Source organism: Ochlerotatus camptorhynchus, unplaced genomic scaffold (assembly GCF_037179485.1).
Source record: "Ochlerotatus camptorhynchus isolate MF236.1 unplaced genomic scaffold, CSIRO-AGI_Acam_v1.1 ptg000365l, whole genome shotgun sequence".
Lineage (NCBI taxonomy): Eukaryota > Metazoa > Arthropoda > Insecta > Diptera > Culicidae > Ochlerotatus > Ochlerotatus camptorhynchus.
The window spans coordinates 852,310-871,171 of record NW_027040853.1 but is presented as its reverse complement, the minus strand read 5'-3'; the positions used below and the strand labels follow the sequence as shown (position 1 = coordinate 871,171).

At 38.2% G+C, this 18,862-nt stretch overlaps 1 protein-coding gene across 1 annotated transcript in view; it reads left to right on the top strand.

Annotated features, from left to right (window-relative positions):
- The first annotated feature begins 1,548 nt into the window (after positions 1–1,548).
- Positions 1,549–18,862, top strand: part of LOC135709812 (lactosylceramide 1,3-N-acetyl-beta-D-glucosaminyltransferase A) — a 118,160-nt gene continuing 100,846 nt past the window's right edge. The window contains exon 1 of the mRNA XM_065232221.1: positions 1,549–1,930. The gene's annotated coding sequence lies outside the window, so the exon portion shown is untranslated. The remainder of the gene's footprint in view (positions 1,931–18,862) is intronic.

Genomic DNA, 18,862 nt, shown 5'->3' with positions numbered 1-18,862 from the left:
ATAAAGTAATCGATACACTAATGACGGTGGTAAACATATATTAAACTTAATTTTTATCTTAGATCTCCATGCAGGCCAAAAATATCTGGAACCTGGGGAGAGGCATTCGTTATCCTTGCTCCATTAATTGAGTCAGGCAGAACGATCTTTTACAAGCGCAACGGTCTCCTCCAGTTCATGATTCCGTTTTTAGTGAAGTGCACCATCACTCAGTATTTGAGGACTGCGGATCAGTGAAGGTAAGGACGTTTTAGTTTTTCGACTCTGCTTCGTAGGTTGATTGCTGTTTATCTCTTTTTGTGTACCTAGATAATTGCAGTGTGATACATTTATGCAAACCAGTTGGAGTCTTGGGAGCTTGGAACTCACCTCTTCTTATTTAAATGTTTAAACTATCCTTGTACTCCTATAATAATTAATAAAACTACTGTATTGTTTATTTAATTAGTGATATTTTTTTCGAACCCACACACTTTCATCTCGATTTTTAAATCAAGATTTAAAGCAAAATAATAGCTTCACTATTTGAACTGACAGCTCCCTCCCATACAAAATGACACCGAGGGGCGTTAATAAGGTGATTTTTGCAAATGTAATCGTACTTATTTAAAATAGTTTCAGTGTATCAAAATTGTAAAATTTTTGGGTTTGGGTTTCATTTTTAATGCAGATTACGAATATGCATTTACCTCAATACCTTTAGAGAACCCAATTGTCCTACGTTATATAAAAGAAAATCAGTTAAAATCTTAATTTCTCTAAATATATTTTTACAGTAAGAACCCGGTTTTAAGTATTTTTTTTTATCCAATATTCACTCTTTATGAAACCGTTATATTTTACTCAAAATGAAGTCTTTGCAAAATACTGAAAATGGGATACTTCGCAAAGGCCTCAATTTTGTTTGGTTGCAATTAGGTGTCAAGATGAGTACAAAAGACTTAATTTTGAGTTAAACGCTGTACAGACTGGAGAGTTATAACATGTTATAGCGCTATCTTGATGGTGGTTTCTGTGTTGCAATTATTTGACAACCGTTATAACTATCCAGTCTGGACAGCGTTTTATTTCGTTTCTCCGTGTATTGTAGCGAATGTTATACCATGGTGCTTCAATTTACTTTGACTCTATATAGCGAAATTTTGACAGCCGACTAACCGAGAACCGGCGAATCATCAAACGGGTTTTCGGTTTTTCGCCTCAAATATTGTGGTTACTAGGGGTGCTCATGTATGTTTCGAAACATTTGCATAATATTATTAGATTATTAAGTGTTTCGGATTAAAAATGCTAGTTTCGATTCAATCCGACTCTTCATCTAATTAGCGATCAGTTTTGAAAATAAAACTTGACTATCTTCCGATTGTTTTTATATGGAAAAGCTACGTTTCGAACGTGGACATGGAATTTTCTAAGTTTACACTGGGCAAGGGCATCCCTAGCGGCGTTTTCAAAGCGCAGACCGAGAGTCTTCGTGCGGTGGTGAGTGGGCGATGGGCATTGGGCGAACGACCCGATCCGCGACAGTTCAGTTCGACTGCGAGCACCGAATCGTTTAGTGTGCGCTTTCGTACGAGTCGAGTATGTGCCGTAGTCGTTTCCCTTTCGCTGGTGGGTGGTGATCCGTGAACATTATTTTCCTCTTGCTGCATTTTGCACCTCCCCTCTGACGTTTAAGAGTGAGTGATATCTTTTTTTATCCGCGGTTCAGCCGAAAAAGCAAAGAAAACTTTGTTATTTTGATCCCCGTTTGTTCAAGTGCAGTGGCAGAAGCGATTGTCTAGTGTTGTGCAAAACAATATTGCAATTTTTGATAGTGAAATTTTGCGAAAAAGTGCAGTGAACTAACGACGAGTGCGAAGAAAAGTCGTGGGCGAAGTGTGCGAGAAGAAAGCTCCCGAATAAAAAGGATTGGCGATTTTTGCTGCGGGTAGGTGTTGGTCGGATTGTATAAAATAAAAATTAGCTAAAAGTGAACGCCCGTTTCAAGGGGCTGTGATGCAAGAATTGCAAATTAGTGATTATTTTCATGGTCAGTTTTATCGAAGGCAAAAGAAAAATATAAGATAACTCGCGATATAGCATTTCCTCCTAGCTACTTAGGGCCTGGGAAGCAGAGGGTGAGTGGTGAGAGGTGCGTCTACTGTGGAATGTGAACGCTACTATCTGATAATGCTGATGAGAGGTGAATTCACACTCGTTAATTCCCGTGGCCGATTCCGAGACACTTCGACGACGATGTCAGCAAGGTTCCTTACTGGGAATGCACTTTTGCACGGTGGAGGTGGGAATGCATTTTCTGGGTGCGTCATCCAGCTGCCGGGGGCGATAATCCGGGGCTCGCTGTTGTCAGAGCAAGAGTGATGCTGCAAGGTGCCGCTGCCCAGACGAAAAGAAGGCTGTAGTTGTTGTGTGGTGAGGACGATCAATAATAAAATACGGCACTCCGGAACGCCCTGCTCAGTGCTGTTGTTGTTGGATGGTGGCACGCAATCCTAGTTATGCGAATATTGAGCGAGAGGTGAGGTAGAAACACAAGCCAAAAACAGTCCTTGGTCAAGGTCTCCTGTCAAACACCACCCGGGGTCGTGGATGGAGAGAGATGGAGAATCCTAAACTGCTTCTCTGTGCTGCTACAGAGGAGGCACTTACCTACATGGGATGTTTGTTTTGTTGATGTACATGACGATGACTGGTGGCAATGTTGTTAGAAAGGATTTCCTTGTAAAAGATAACTTTACTGGCAATATACTAGGTTGAAACATTGAACTACATTGAGAAGTAGTGCGACTCGCGAAAATGTATGGCTTTCGGCAGTTTGATGTAAAGATGAAAGATAAGCTTCCACGAGAAATGTACAATCATTGTCATGGTGGTTAAGTTCGATGTTGTAGGATTATAATCCACAATGAGCCTAGATAAACGGCATTGACGGCAATCGAATGTGCAGGAATGTGCAGCTTCCACACCTGCGTAGAATATCGCACCCATTCAAACAAACACACACAGGTCCCGGGACGTGACCAGAGATTGTTATATCTCAGAAAAATCCCACGGGCCTCGGCTGGGATTGAACCCAGACCCATTGGGGTGAGAAAGCAGTCACGCTTACCACTACACCACCGGTGCCGGCAACCCGAGCAAAGTCCAGCATCAAAATGACAGCAAATTGAAATCATGTTTTGATATCAACATCAAACTGAAATCATAATTTGATTTCAGTTTACACATTGACAAATTTGATACCAAATTTTGTTTTCATTTTGCTGTACATTTGCTCTTTAAAAATATGTTGTTACGGGTTTGTTTTCATTGTCTTAGCATAACATCAAATTGAATACTTGTGTTGTTATCAACAGGAAAAATTGATATCAAATTGAGTTTTCAGTTTGCTCTCACTGATATCAGAAATAGTTTTCAATGTGATGTCACAGGAAGATTGCTTTGCTCTCAATTTTGATATTTTAACCGTTAAAACGACCAAAACGACAGCAACCTGAGCAATCATTATCAGCGAAATCACAACATCAAATTTAGATTTCAATTTGATCTCAGACTTTGCTCGGGAACCCATCAATATTGAAAACAAAGTCGTCATACCTTGAAATAACGTAACTTAACCCATTTTAGTCTATAGGGTAAATGCATTAATAGTGAGGGTACGTTAGTGCAAAGTGTACTGCATGCTTTCTTTCGAAAGGCCACCAAGACAATATGAAAATATGATTTGTAATTTGTCTAAAGCAGTTTTTGTAAAAACAAATATTTTTTCAATTTTCTCAAAAACTATTTCACATTGGGGATTAAAAACGAAAAGGATTAAAATTGTCTGCCGCTGATATCCCAATATTTTTTTTTTCATTTAATAGTAAATTTTAATCTTTTTTGTCAGCTTCATTCGGCGCATGCTATGGTAGCACTTGTTTTGAACCTATTCTACCCTAACATTCCGTGAAAGATCTAAACATTCTCGAATTAAGCGTTTTTTTTTTAGATGTGGGATACCAGTGAAAATTGAGCACGCAGCTTGCGCGTGGTGTATTTTCCGTTTTTAAACTAGTGTAAACAAGTTTCTGAATATTATATACATCGTAAACATTGTTTATCAAAATGGAGTTATATTCTCTTAAATGTTTTCACAGTCAATAACTTCCCAACGGTCCAGATTTTTGAATTAGCTAAATTTGAAACGATATTATATATCTTTAGCAAAACAATTACATGGAGCCGATAAAGTGAACAAGCACCTAGGAGAAATGGCTCTAATGTTGGCCTATGGATCTATGATTGGGCCCATCGCTAAAAATCTGCTATTTATCAATTTTATCTAGATGAACGCGTCATTGGAACGGTACTGAAGGATATTTTTGGTCGCTATTGAAAATTTAGTATGGGCCCAAATTAGGGGCATTTAGGCCGACATTACATCCATTTTCCCTAAATCAAACTTTTAATTGACCATTGCGGGAAAAATAAGAATGGTTTTGAGAACATTTGTTGCCATCTTGCCGCATTAACTGTTTCATGGTTGGAGCTTAAATATGTTTTGGAGCAACAGCGCTGATGATGTTCTCGGCAGCTTCAGAGACTGGATCTCATTGCCATAATCTGATAGACGCAATATGTTTTGTTATAACCCACTACCTATTTTGGATGCATTGGATTGATAACGAAAAACTCGCTTTTTGATTGATTGATTGATTTTCTTTATTTAGGAGATTTTCAGGTTGGTTTATCTCCGAAGTCACTTTTTGTCTTCAACACAAAGTTTTTAGATTTGTAGGAAAATCGAAAATTTTAGCTGCAGACCGGTTTATATGAGCAAAAACTACACGGCCAATGAGAACGACTCAAATTTGAGTTTCGTTAACTCATAAATCGCATAAAGTGCAGGAACTCAGCGATGAGTAAATTTGCCTCATGTTTCTTCCAGGAATTCCCAGGAATTACTATGAGAAAGGTAAAGATTGGATTCACTCAGTCTTTTGCTATTACTCCTAGAGTGAGTAAAATTTTCGCCAATATTCTTTATTTTCCGAGGTTCCACAGAAAAACATGAAGAAAATTTACTCATCGCTGAGTTCCTGTACTTTTGGCGATTATAAGCAGGGTTACTGATCTTCACATAGTACGGCTCGAAATCACTCCTTCTAAAGCTCGATTCAAAGTAAATCTGGACGCACGGTTTAATACACCACCGCGCCCCTGGTGGTTGGAACAAAAAACGTTTGACAGGCATTTGTTGATGTTTCATTGACGAAGAAATTGGTGAAAAGTTTTTCTCGATTGATCGACGCATCCCGAAATTACGGATCATGGAACTTGAGAAAAGAAAATTAATTGTGCACAAATATCTAGAGAACCCTTCGTGGTCTGCCTCAAAAATAGCAAAAGTGTTAAAATTCCCAAAGTCAACGGTCAGTCTTGTAATCAAACGTTACAAGGATACTCTGAGTGGGGATAAAGCACAGCGCATCTATCATAAAAGTGGCACTAGGGACAAAGAGCTGAGGAGAAAGGTGTTGAGGTACGTGAATACGTGATTTGGCGAAGAAATACGATTCCAACTTCTCCACCGTAACATCCTTTCAAGAGAAGGATATAAGTCTTTTTGTGCCAGTAAACATCCGAATTTACGCTACCTAAAACAAAATTTAGTGGCCGAAAAGCGAGCACGATTACTATACGAACGAGTTTTGACGACATTTGATGGCTGTATTTTAATGGATGACGAAACATATGTCAAAAAGGATTATAAACATATCCCGGACGAAACTTTTACCTGAAAACTGGTCGTGGGGATGTCCCTTCCAGGTATAAATTTGTTTTTGCTGATATGTTTGCTCAGAAACTAATGATTTGGCAAGAAATCTGCAGTTGTGGCCTTAAAACCAAGGTTTTCATTACATCTCACACAATGACGTCGAAGGTTTACATTAAAGAGTGTCTGAAAAAGCGGATTTTACCCTTCATTCGGCAACACAAGACCAACGTTATGTTTTGGCTGGATCTAGCCAGCTGCCACTACTCTAAGGAGGTACTAGAATGGTATGCTGCAAACCACAAACGAAGTGACAGACGGAGCGGCTCGAAAACTTTAGTGACTAACCTGCTATTGCAATTTTTCAGTGTACCACATGGTAACACCACTACTACTGGATTGTACCACATGGCAACACTACTATTGGATTGAACTAGCATTTTCACCAAATGTACTAGAATATTTTGGTTCTATCTCTTTCACTCTACTCAAAACTGAAATGCATAAAAAATGACAAAATGATACGCACTCTTTGCACACTGTCAAAGAATCATTGTACACAAAATCAACTTTGTTCAAATCAAAACAAAAAAACTAACCCATCTGGTGGATGATGGCACAAGCTTCCAAGAAAATTCTATTACAGTGAACCACATTATTTAAATGGATTTCTTCGCCAGTAAGTCGTCTGTCACTTCGTTTGTGCTGCAAACAATGTTAATTTCGTCGCCAAAGAGATTAATCCTCCGAATTGCCCTGAGTTCAGACCGATCGAAAAATATTGGGCAATTGTCAAGCGAAAACTTCGAGGATGCGGTAGAGAAGTGACAAATGCACAACAAATGCGTTCAAAGTGGAATAAGTTCGCCGGTACAGTGTCACCAGCGACTGTGCAGATCATGATGGCATCGATCACAAGTAAAGTGCGACAGTTCGTTCGAAACGGTGAAATGTAATAACTTGTTATATATCGTTTGAAAGCTGAATAAATACCCTTTTGTTTGACGTTTTGATCAACCGTATATGTTGTTTAATTCTTGAGTTATGATCACTTGAATGCGTCCAAATTTACTTTGAATCGGGCTTTACTACGAACGCGTTCGAAAGAACGAAGCAAAGCAAGCATTCTCGAGCGATGCGAACTATGCTTTGATTAGAGTCTATAGACTTCTCTGACGTTTGTGAAATGCACAAGTATTAGTGCAGTGCTTTGGGTAAATTGTAAGTATTAGTGCAAGAAAACCTTTAAATTTACCAAAAGTTCTGCACTAATCCTTGTGCAATTCACAAATGTCAGCGAAGTCTATGTGAGTGACCAGTGAGCGAGGCTTATTCCTGCTGTTCTTGCTGTCCTCCTTACAGTCTCGTTCAATTTGCATTGTCCGTATGTATTGATGTGATCGGATACGAATGTAGTTGCGTGCGATGCAAAACGATGAGAAGCGATGCGATGAATATTCGCGACGAATATTCGCGGTGAATATTCGCGACGAATATTCGCCGCGAATGCTGTGTGGGAATGTTAACTGTGAAATGTAAAAAAATATTAATGGAGTGCTATTTCACTAGCGCTAATGAGCCAGCTGCTAGCAAAAAAGGTCACCAGCATAATGTAAACAGGGCATCAGGGCATATTTACATGTCATTGAAATCCAGATTGGTTTGGTCTTTACTGAGACAATTTCGAGTTGTAAGTATAATTAATTAAAATTTTACATGGAGATTAATTTAGTTTGTTCCATTTTTAGTATGACGACAAGGACCATCATGTATAGACTTTAAATCAAGTGGAAGTTATAATAATTTTTGTTAGTGTTCCTGTTCCCGATCCTTGTCTCTTTCGAATTTTATTTCATTATATGTTTAATGCCAACGTGTGTTTTGTCTATTATGCCTATTAAGAAATAAAGAATACATTTTATTTAAATCGAATTGGAATTAAATAATCAATTGAAATCTCCATGTATTTTATCGGAAGAATCACGTAACTTCTACATGATAATCCAGTGACGGTGCAGCTCACTGAATTGAGTGCCTCCATATGAGAAAAACGTAAGTCTTACGTGAAAAATGCGATGGAAAAAATCTATCTATGTTTTCACTTAGATTATTTTGAGTGTGAAGCATTCGTTGTGAATATTATTCGGCTGCGAATCGAATAGCTGTCGAATGCATCACCCAAGTATTTGAGCAGAAGTAAGCAGCTGGTGAGTGACGAACAGCGTTGCCAGGTCATTTTCAGAAAAATTTGAACCAGTTAAAGTATAAAATCTGGAATGCTCTAAAAAGTCCAGTTTTTAATATAATGCTATTGAAATCAAATTGATGTGCCAATCTGCAAATTTGCAAATCATCAAAAAGTTAAGAAAATTATTGGCACAATGGGCCCAAAAAGTTTAAATACCCTTTACACATAATTTCAAAAAATGAGTTAAATTTTGGGTAAAATACTGCAGAAAATATTTTAAAACTGTAACTTAAAAAAACTGAGAAGCAAAGAATCAAACAGCTTTGATGAGATGAACTTTTTAAGTAATAGTCAATGTAGTCCTTACAATGTGATGAGTACCAGTATGTGTCTGAAAGATTTTATAAATGCTATATAATTCTAATATTACCCTGAGGTTTATCAGATTTACCATTTAATACTTGACATTATACAACACACAACACCTGGTAGACCAGTAGGAAATTTTATTTTGATGTAAAATTCACCTGGCTGATGTGGGAATCAAAGCCTCACATCGTGGTACTCACACTCAGTTTACCAAAACTACAGGTAAATATTCGTATGACCTTCACGAATAATTTTATGCCAAAGAATAATTGTATCATACAACTAAAATGAAAGTCTGAAAGCATCATTTTTGAAATCTCAGGATCTTGAAATGATTCTAAGTTCTAGAATTCATATATTTCCTGGGTCCCAGATCATGAAATTTTTTGTTAGTCTGAACTTACTTGGAACTTTTCACAGGATATATTTGTCCTTTTTTTTAGAGTTCCATTTGAATCATTCTAGAATTCCATCATACTACTTTTCTGGATTCCCAAGTAATCTTGATAATATCCACTATAAGTAACATTCTAAGAGTTATAAACATTATCTCTTATAATCTCTTATAAATCACTATCCGATTCCACCATTCCCTCAACCTGGTAAAAGTTCCCAAAAATTGGCATAATTTGTTCTCCATTTGTATCCATGAAATTCCCTTAAAATATTCTTAATAATTTCCTTGGTATACTCTTCAGAATAACCGTCACACTCTTCTCAGACTTATCCGATAATTTCCTTTGAACTGCTGTGTAGGTAAGGTCAGAATCGTTTTGAAATACTCTTCAGAAATCCCTAAGTACTCAAGGACTTTGCCAAAATGGCCAAGAATGTCTCCCAGAAATTGCCAGATGATCTTTTCACATAATCCAATTTAAATTTCTTGAAATTCATATCTCCATAGAAATATTGGACAGAATTACATTGAAATAATTCTCATGATTCCTATCAGCATACTCCTTAAGTTTCATCAAAAGAATTTTCTATGGTTTCTCGTCCGAATTTTATTTCTTTTCTTCACAAAATCTCCATGCAATTGGCATCAGAGTTTTAAAAAAGACAATTGACACCGTCTGCAACCATACTTAACACTAGACAACGAACAACACACCACACCCAGTCCAGTAGACCAGTAGGAACATTTTTCGAGTTACGAAAAGTTCCACAGGATGGAATCGAAACCTCTCTTCGTGGCACTTACAATACGCCTGAACGACGGGTGGCGCCGCAGAAACCACGAAGCCCGCAGAGAAGGATGGAGCTCTACTTAGAATTAACTTGAAATTCTCCTTTAATTTCACAAGGAATTCTAAAATAATTCAGACTGCTAAGGAAACTCAATATTCAGAGGTACTAAAAAAAAGTTAAAATTTTTATGGTGCGTATAAAATTTTCCTTAAAATCTTATGAATTAATTTCAAAATCTTACGAACATACTTCAAAAGCCTTGCTAATTTTCCAAAGCTCAATTTATTGTTTTCAATTCTGAACAGTTTTCCGTTTCATTTAATTCCAAAATTATGAAAATTCCTCCATACTGGAATTCTGATGTTTACTAATCCAGGATTCCAAAAAAAATAGTTATAGCCAAAATCTAAACAGAAACTGCAAATTAAAAAATCCAGACCCGATATTTTAAAAGTTTCAAGACTTTTTTCAGCCGATAATCTTTAGGAAATGTCTCAATTTTCATGATTCTGCAACCCATTTACAGGCAAACATGTTGTTACAATTTCATATACGATGTTGCAATAACGTCCAACGGTGATGGCCTTTTATAATTTAAGTAGCAAGTTTGGATTTTTATTTTTAGATTAGAGGGTAAATCAATTGCAGTGATATTTTTGAAGCAATATGTTTAAAAAATCTGGGAAAATCTGGAACATATTTAAAAAATCTGGAAATAGACGTGATCCGTCTGTGTATCTGGAAAGACGACTTAAAATCTGGAAAATCCAGATAAATCTGGAATACTAGCAACGCTGGCTGACGAATGGTTGATGGCAAAATGTAGTAACTCTGCTAACGATAGCGAAGAAAGAGAGAGAGCAAAAAACATCGTGCATCTAGCAGATTCATCAAAGGTGACACACAAGAAGTGTTAGTTTGATTACTAAAATTAACTGTGCCCATTTTGTTATGGCAAGTTTTGCTATCAGAAATGCTCCTCGTGTTTATTCGTGTAATTCACATCAAAGATTGATTAATTGCGTAGAAAATCAGTTTGGCACGGCATTTGTGACCAGCGTACACCTTCCGGTCATATGAAACAGGTAAAAAACAGTCCAAATCCGCAGATAGAAATTTTTGTTTTGAATTTCTGTATGGCAAAATAGTAAACTTTTCGTGAACATTAACGGCAAAGAACTCATCAACACTGGGAGACCGTGAGTTCCTGCCCACCTGTCTTAAAAACATCTCGCGAATGCATCACCCAAGTATTCGAGCAGAAGTAAGCAGCTGGTGAGTCACGAATGCTTGATGGCAAAATGTAGTAACTCTGCGAATGTGAACGACCCAAATTTGAGTTTAGTTCACTCATAATCGCCAAAAGTGCAGGAACTCAGCGATGAGTAAATTTGCCTCATGTTTTCCCAGGTTTGTTTCAGGTTTTTCCAGGATTTTCCAGGGAAAAATTCCCGAATTTGAGAAAAGTAAAGATTGGATTCACTCAGCCTATTGGTACTACTCCGAGACTGAATAAAATTTTCGTCAATTTCCTCATTTTCCGGCAGATTTTTTAGGTTTTCCACAGGAAACCATGAGACAAATTTTACTCATCGCTGAGTTCCTGCACTTTTGGCGATTATGAGTGAACTAAACTCAAATTTGGGTCGTTCTCATTCGCCGTGTAGCGAAGAGGAGCGAAATTCACATCAAAGATTGATTAATTGCGTAGGAAATTAGTTTGGCACGGCATTTGTGACCAGCATACACCTTCCGGTCATATGAAACAGGTCAAAAACTGTCCAAATCCGGATCCGCCCATAATTTTTTTTTTGTTTGAATTTCTGTATGGCAAAATAGTGAACTTTTCGTGAACATTAACCAGCCCAGTAGCAGGCACGTAGGCAACATGTTATACCGTGACAGCGGGCCCAGCACAGCAAAATAAACAATTTGAGCCTGGGGCATGCTGCCTACTGTCAAACGCTGCTGTTAGTATAGGTCTTGTCACTGGCCTGACATTAATGGCAAAGAACTCACCAACACTGGGAGACCGTGAGCCATCTGTGATAAAACCATCTCGTTCGAGCGTATTGGCAGGCGTATTTGCTTTTATTATTTGAAATAAAATGAGAAGGAGAAGGTGAACTTTGTGGAGTAGGAAATGGTTACTCAGGAGGAGCACCGTCAGGGAGCTGGCTTATCTTGTCCTTCAAGAACTGCGATATTAAGACGAAAAAGGATTTCAAGTCATCGCCAGGATGTCGATACCAACTTTCGACAAGCTAGTGGGAAAAGTTCTCTATAGATCTACATGATTCCTTGAGTTCTGAAAATTTCTGTTAAGATCTCAATTCTGCATATTTCCCTGAAGACCTTCGGACGTCCCTGAAGTTTTGTTTTTGTTCCCTGGTAAAATATCTTTGACTATCAACAAACTTTCCTGAAGATCTGCAGATTTCTTAGAAGTCCTGTGTGTTCTTTAGAAGTTCTGCAAATTTCTCTAAAAATCTACAAAGTTCCTGAATCCATGCAGATTTAAGATCCTTAAATATCAACAATTATCTCTGATGTTCACTAAATGTCTAATGATCTACGAACTTCTCAAAAGTTATATCATTTTCTCTGTAGATTATCACGATTCAATTAATATCTGCAAATATCTCTGAACATCTACGCAATTCCCTTAAGTATAAAAAAAAATATCTAGAAATTTTTGAGTTTCCCGAAAATTGAAGGAAGTTTTCTGAAGATCTACTAATTTTTTCTGAAGTTGTGCAAATATCTATAAAGATCAGCGAACTTCCCAGAAGTTCTGGGAACCTCAATAAAATTCTGTAGATTTTCCAGTAGATCTTCTCTAAAGTTCTGTACATTTCTTTGTGGATTCTTGGACTTCCATAAAGTTCTGCAGATTTATCTGAAATTCTTTGAAATTCACTAAAGCTCTACAAATTACATATCTGGAAATATTTGAATTTCTCTGAAGTTGTGGAAATACTTTTAAAGATCTGCGAACTTTCCAGAAGTTCTTTGAGTTTTGCTGAAGTTTTGCAATTTTCTTTCTAATGCCCCGTAACGTAGATCACCTTTTCGTGGTACGTTACGGGATGTAAGATCTACCATCGATTCCTAGTCTTGACTACTTCAAACTAGGGGAACAGGATTTTTCAGTAATCAAAGGAATACATCTTAGTCCTTGTTACCTTTTATGCCTTGTTGATAGTTCTTCGGTTTGCCTGGACCGAGGATGATCTTTATTCTATGTGATTCCTAATCTTCTATTTGTTGTTCCCTAGTTTGAAGTGGTTAAGACTAGGGTAGTGATGCATGGTCGCTATCGGTGTCATTCTTTAATTTTGTTGTTAAGGAATCCAATTTTGACTGACAAAGGGGCGCGCCTTTGGAGGGTGTTCCAACACTCCGAAGGGTATAAATAGCGGGACCTTTCAATTAGAATCGATTCCTTGCGGTGAAGGCAAGAATGACAACTGTATCAAAACCGAATACTTCACCATTTCTCAATAGTGATGAAGTAATACCATAGAGGTAACTCTAAGACCACTGGGTCCCGAAGAAAATCATTATTATTTTTGGCTCACTCAGTACCAGAACAACGGTCCCAAGCAGTCCCAAGCTATTTCACTCACCCCTGCATGTTCTGCAGGAATCCACACACCCCTGATGTTATCTGTCAAACTTTCATAGCGAATCAAAACAAACATAGTGTAGTAATAGAATTTCAACTAGAATAGGGTACGTTAATCGTTTGCTTGGGACCAATAGGCTACTAAAGTGGTGAGCCAATTTAAAATCGTTAGTTTCGTATTGATTGTTGGTAATACGACATGCACTAAACTAAGGACACGGGATATACTACAATAGATCAAATTACTGGTTGCAGTAGTTTTATGTCCCGAACAGAGGAGAAAAAAAAACTTCCTGAAGTTCTTAAGATCTATCTATTTACAACTTCCATGGAGCTCTGCAAAATCTAGGACTTTCGTACTTCGCTGAGACTTGCTTTTGGAATTGAAGTACTTTTCTGAAACACTGAATCACTGAGTGCCTCAGAAGATCTCCAAAATTCCTTGCAGTTTTACAGATTTCTCTAAATATCTTCTCTCCTGAAGTTTTTAAAATGCCTTTAAAGTTCTGTAAAATTATCTGAAGCTCCGTAGTTTTATACTCAAGATCTACGAATTACCTTGAGGCTCAATACAAATCTCTCTGAAGCTCTAAAAAATTCTTAGTAGGCTCTCAGACCTGCTGTCTGGCTTGCTTATTATTATATCTAGATAGAGCTGGAATTGGGGCGTAACAGCCTATGTAAACAATGACTTCTCTCGTTGATTTATAGGGACTCAAGGCACGCCTACACAAACATCCATCGAGTAGGGGAAGTCTTCCCCTACTCGATGGTGACATCGATTTGCCAGGGAGAGCCATGACTTTCAGAGAAATCCTCGAGAAAAGTAATTTTTTACAAAAGCTGTTACGCCCTAATTCCAGCTCTATCTAGATATAATACATACTTCGTATTGTACAAACACTGTTTTGTTGACGGCCAAACACACTGGAAAATAAAAATCAGTTAAATTATACACATTAGTGATTAGTGAAATCGGTTTACCTTGCTACTAGTTGCCATTAAAACACAAATCAAATCCATGCAATTTTAGAAGTAAAAAGTAGAAGGGTCTGTGCCTAGGGGCACGAATGGAAGCTTGACGTAGGACCGCTAGTGGACGGAACAAATGTGAACATTTAGTTCTTTTAATTGATCAATCATCAATTATCTTAACTCTTTCCGTTTTTTATTTGTAAGCGTATCAAATTTGTAGTATTTATTTCAAAGAGAAAGTTGATGAAGAGAATCCAAAGGACTGTCAACTTGAGTACTTTCGATTCATCTGCCCGACTGTAAAAGGTGTATTTTGAATTTTTTGTTATTCATGAATTTTTAAGTTTTTTTCATTTTGGTATTAAAGTGTATTCAATTCACCCCTCACATGATTTCCTTCCGAATTATATTAATGGGGCGGGGCGGAAAGTATCGTTTGTGCAGAATATGTAAAAAAGGAGGGACTTCGAGAGATTGAACTCGTGAGAGCTAATTTTCTCACAAATTTGATTTTATTGGTTTTCTGGGGACTGAATATACACCCAAAGCGAATTATTCCCACTTTTCTCAAATCCTATATGGATTTTTAACACTTCCTTCCAGCGTGTTCTGGAAAATGGTCGGACGATGATTCATCTCGCCAATACATTCGGGCCTACAATTCCACACCTTATACAGAGACCAGGTTGAGCCTTGATAGCTAGCTGCTTGCGGGAACTGATGACCTTGACAAATGTCCAAATAATAATCTTAACACATTTATGGTGGTCCTGAAAAGGACCATTTTGTAGTGATGGTTGAGTAATGCTGAGCTGCAGTGCTGTAAATTTTCATATCATTCGATTGAAGATGAACCACTACAACCATTCAATCAATTCTGTGTAAACGAATTCTCACATGAACATAATTTGAAGAGCCCCTTTCTCATTCGAAGCTCATTGTCACTGTCAATTGAGTCACTCAGTATCATTTGATATACGACAGTGGAGTATGGAAGAAATCCAGGAAAATGGTCCCGAACAGACAAGTCGACCCGATGTCGGATCAATGTAAGGCTAATTTAAGGTCGATGTCGACCCAATGTCGTGTTAATGTCGGGTCAATTTTGGGTTTATGTCGGGTCAATGTCGGGTCAACATCGGGTTGGGGTTTGATAGAAGTCAGGTTGGTGTCGGGTTGGCTTAGCTTTTTCGCCGGAATGTCGACCAGAGCTCCGTTTGTGTGTAGGTTACACTCAATCGAATGATATATAGCGTTTCGCAAATGAGAATGATCCATGCCTTCGTCAAATGACTAAGCAACTGATATCACCCATTCGGAGGAGGTCGCCTTCGATAGCGAATAGCTACTTTTCTCATTTTCATCAAAAATGTTCAAATGATTTTGAGAATTTACAGCACTGCTGAGCTGAGCACGACGAGCTACTGATTCCGATAGCCTAGCGGTGGGACTTCTTCCTCCTTCTCTATGGTTGCTCATATGAGCTCTGCAGCTCGCTGCTTGCAGGCAGCCTTTCGTTGTTGTTGTTGTTGAAATCACTCCTGCTGCTGCTGCTGCTGCTGCTACTACTTCTGCTGCTGGACTGGACACCACCACTTACGGTGATTGAATGAGCACCGTTCAGTGGGACCGCATAGAATTCGATTTTTAAGTCTGTGTTAGGGAATGCGCTGGTTTCAGACATTCGGTGATAATTTTGATCACCATTGCAACAGTTGGACATTTGGTATTTTTCAATAGTGATCTATTGAAACTTAACTAAGTGTTCATTTTAGCAGATTGGTAGATAAATTTCCAATCGTTTGGCTTGTTTAGAATTAAAATCTATCTGCTATTGGTCGACACCTGACCTCTTTTCGTAATGCTGTGCATTTTGGTTTTTTGAAATTGCGCGGATTCTATAGATCCTGTGGAGATCTATCTAGCCCTAATGTATGTGTTGGTAGAGGGAAAAATGTAAACTTTGCGGGAGACGATGTCTTAATACTCGAAAGCAATTTAGTGAAATATGAAGTAAAACAAATCCTAGCTAGTTCTGGCTGATGATTTTGTTTGATTTTATTTATTTGTAAAATCGCCGGGAAATACCAGCTGGCGATTTGTTTTTTATGATAACTTCTTACTTGAAAACAGGCAAAAACTCACAAACAGGCCGCTTTTTCATGGTATACAGTGTGATAAATTTTGGTAACATACAAAAAATTCTATAATCCACATTAAATTTCATATGTAAGCGCCGATTGAAACAATCGGCGGAATGAAAGCCGAAGAAAAACTAATTGCACCAATACATATATTCAGGCCTACAATTCCACACCTTCTATAGTCGGGTTGCGCCTTGATAGCTAGCTGCTTGCGGGAACTGATGACCTTGACCAATTTCCAAATAATACTCTTTAACAAATTTTTGGTGGCTCTGAAACGGACCGTTTTGTAGTGATGGTTGAGTAATTGTAATTCTGAGCTGGGTGTTCAACACTCATGAGGCTGTCGAGCTGTATGTGGTTTGGAGCGAGGGTGACACGCTTGGCGTAGATGACCGACCCGCAGCGACTCACAAAGAGCTACTCATTCCGATCCATAGCATAGCGGTGCAGCTTCTTCCTCCTTTGATGGTTGCTTATGAGGGCTCTGCAGCTCGCTGCTTGCAGGCAGCCTTTCGTTGTTACTGGAGAACAATTTCCAACGCCACACGCCGAAAGCACTGCTGCTACTAATTTTGACGACCGAACACCACCACACAGTGATGTGATCGTGAGCGTGTGGTTCTGAGTATGGCGATGAGTGTGCAAAATATTACGCAATTCCATCCTCCCTATTCGCACGCGCCCGAGGATCAGAGGTGAATGCCACTTCGACTTGTTTCGTCTACTTACTACTCTCTGACGACTGTGCTGGGGAAGCAGCATATGCATGTAGGTAATTGGTGGATTTGTTAGTTAATTCGACGCTTTTGGACAATGCTGGACATTTACCAGTTTTTCAATAGTTTCTTGTTGAAAATCAACATTCGGAAGCATTGTCGATGCGTAGCCATATTTCTGATCGATTGGTGATAAAATTATTGAAATTGGACCAGGGGCAGCTGAGTTATTAACGTTCAAAATCTTTCTTAATTTGTTACATGTTCCATTTTAGGTTTTCACAAAGTGTACCCCCATATAGAAATCAAAGACGTAGTCCTACGTCAAAAAAATAACAAGAAACAGCCCTATTGGGTTGTACGCAATGGTGACGTAGGACTACGTGGTCTTATATAATAAATCTTATTTGTTAACTGCAGCAGGAGCTTGTGTTTTATGTAAGAATAGGAATTTGAGCGGGGTTCTCTATGTTTATACTCTTTAGTATGACGCGCTTGACATAGATGGCCCACAGCGACTCGCGAAGAGTTACTGATTCCGATCAATAGCGGTGCGGCTTACAGGCAGCCTTTCGTTGTGTACTAGAGAACAATGTTCAACGCCACGCGCCGACAGCACTGCTGCTGCTGCTGATGCCAATGACCAGACACCACCACGCACAGTGATTGGAATTGCATCCGATCAGCGGTTGAGGTCAGCCTTGATAGCTAGCTGCTTGCGGGGAGCCTTTTGTTGTGTACTGGAGAACACCACCGCTCAATACGCGGTGATTGAATAAACATCGTTTGGTGAGACCGGATGGAATTCAGCTTTGAAATCTGTGTTAGGGAAATCGCTTTTCGCAGGCAATTGGTGATAATTTTAATTATCTTAGCAACAGTTCCTTATTCGTGCAATTTTCAATAGTGACATTTTGAAAAATGATTAAGTCTTAAATTTAACAGATGTGTAGAAATATTTCTGATTGATTGGTGATAAAAATTATTGAAATTGGTCCAGGGGCAGCTGAGTTATTAACGTTCAAAATCTTTCATAATTTTGTTACATGTTCCATTTTTGGTTTTCACAAAGTGTACCCCCATATAGAAATCACAGACGTAGCCCTACGTCGAAAAATCAATATTTTCATTTCACTTGCGGCTATTTTGCTGAATGAGTCGAATGAAAATTAACCACAAACCTATTAGGTTCGACAAATCAAAAGTCAAATCTGATCATCATGTCGAAAAAGTGTGAACACATTCCAACATCCGACAAAATTATCAAGCAGTCCGCTCGAATCAGACCAACAAATCAGATAGTCTGAACGTACCTTAATGAGCAGCAGACAATGCGATGCATGATTCGTTGCCAATATCTGCAACTTTGATTATAAGTAAACTAAACTCAAATTTGGGTCGTTCTCATTCGTCGTGTAGCTTCATCACGTTTTTTGCTAGATTTTCAGCTTCAATTGTTAGTTTGGACGTTTACCAAATGTTATTATTTCTTTCCAATATGAATTTTGCAAAATGTCCTTCGTTAGCAGTCCAATCATATTAAACTCAAAATTAAATTCCATTCTTGTTTAGCATAGACAATTCACCTGCATGTTAGGTAAATTTAATTAAATAAAAGGTGTACATACGTCGGTAATTCCATGACAACAGCCAATCCGTCATTCAATGATAGCCATAGCTACTGATAGCATCATCATACATGCAAAGTTTAATTGATATCACCTCTCCAATCGCTGTCGTTCTATATGGGCAATCAATTTCGCTCCGCTCACATGATAAATCAATCTTCGTTTCTGCTTCACGACGTGAGTTCTTGTATATTATACTTCATACTACTTTGGGAAAGCGTCATAAAAATGTTATATCACCTTGCGAAGGTTCCAAAAACTT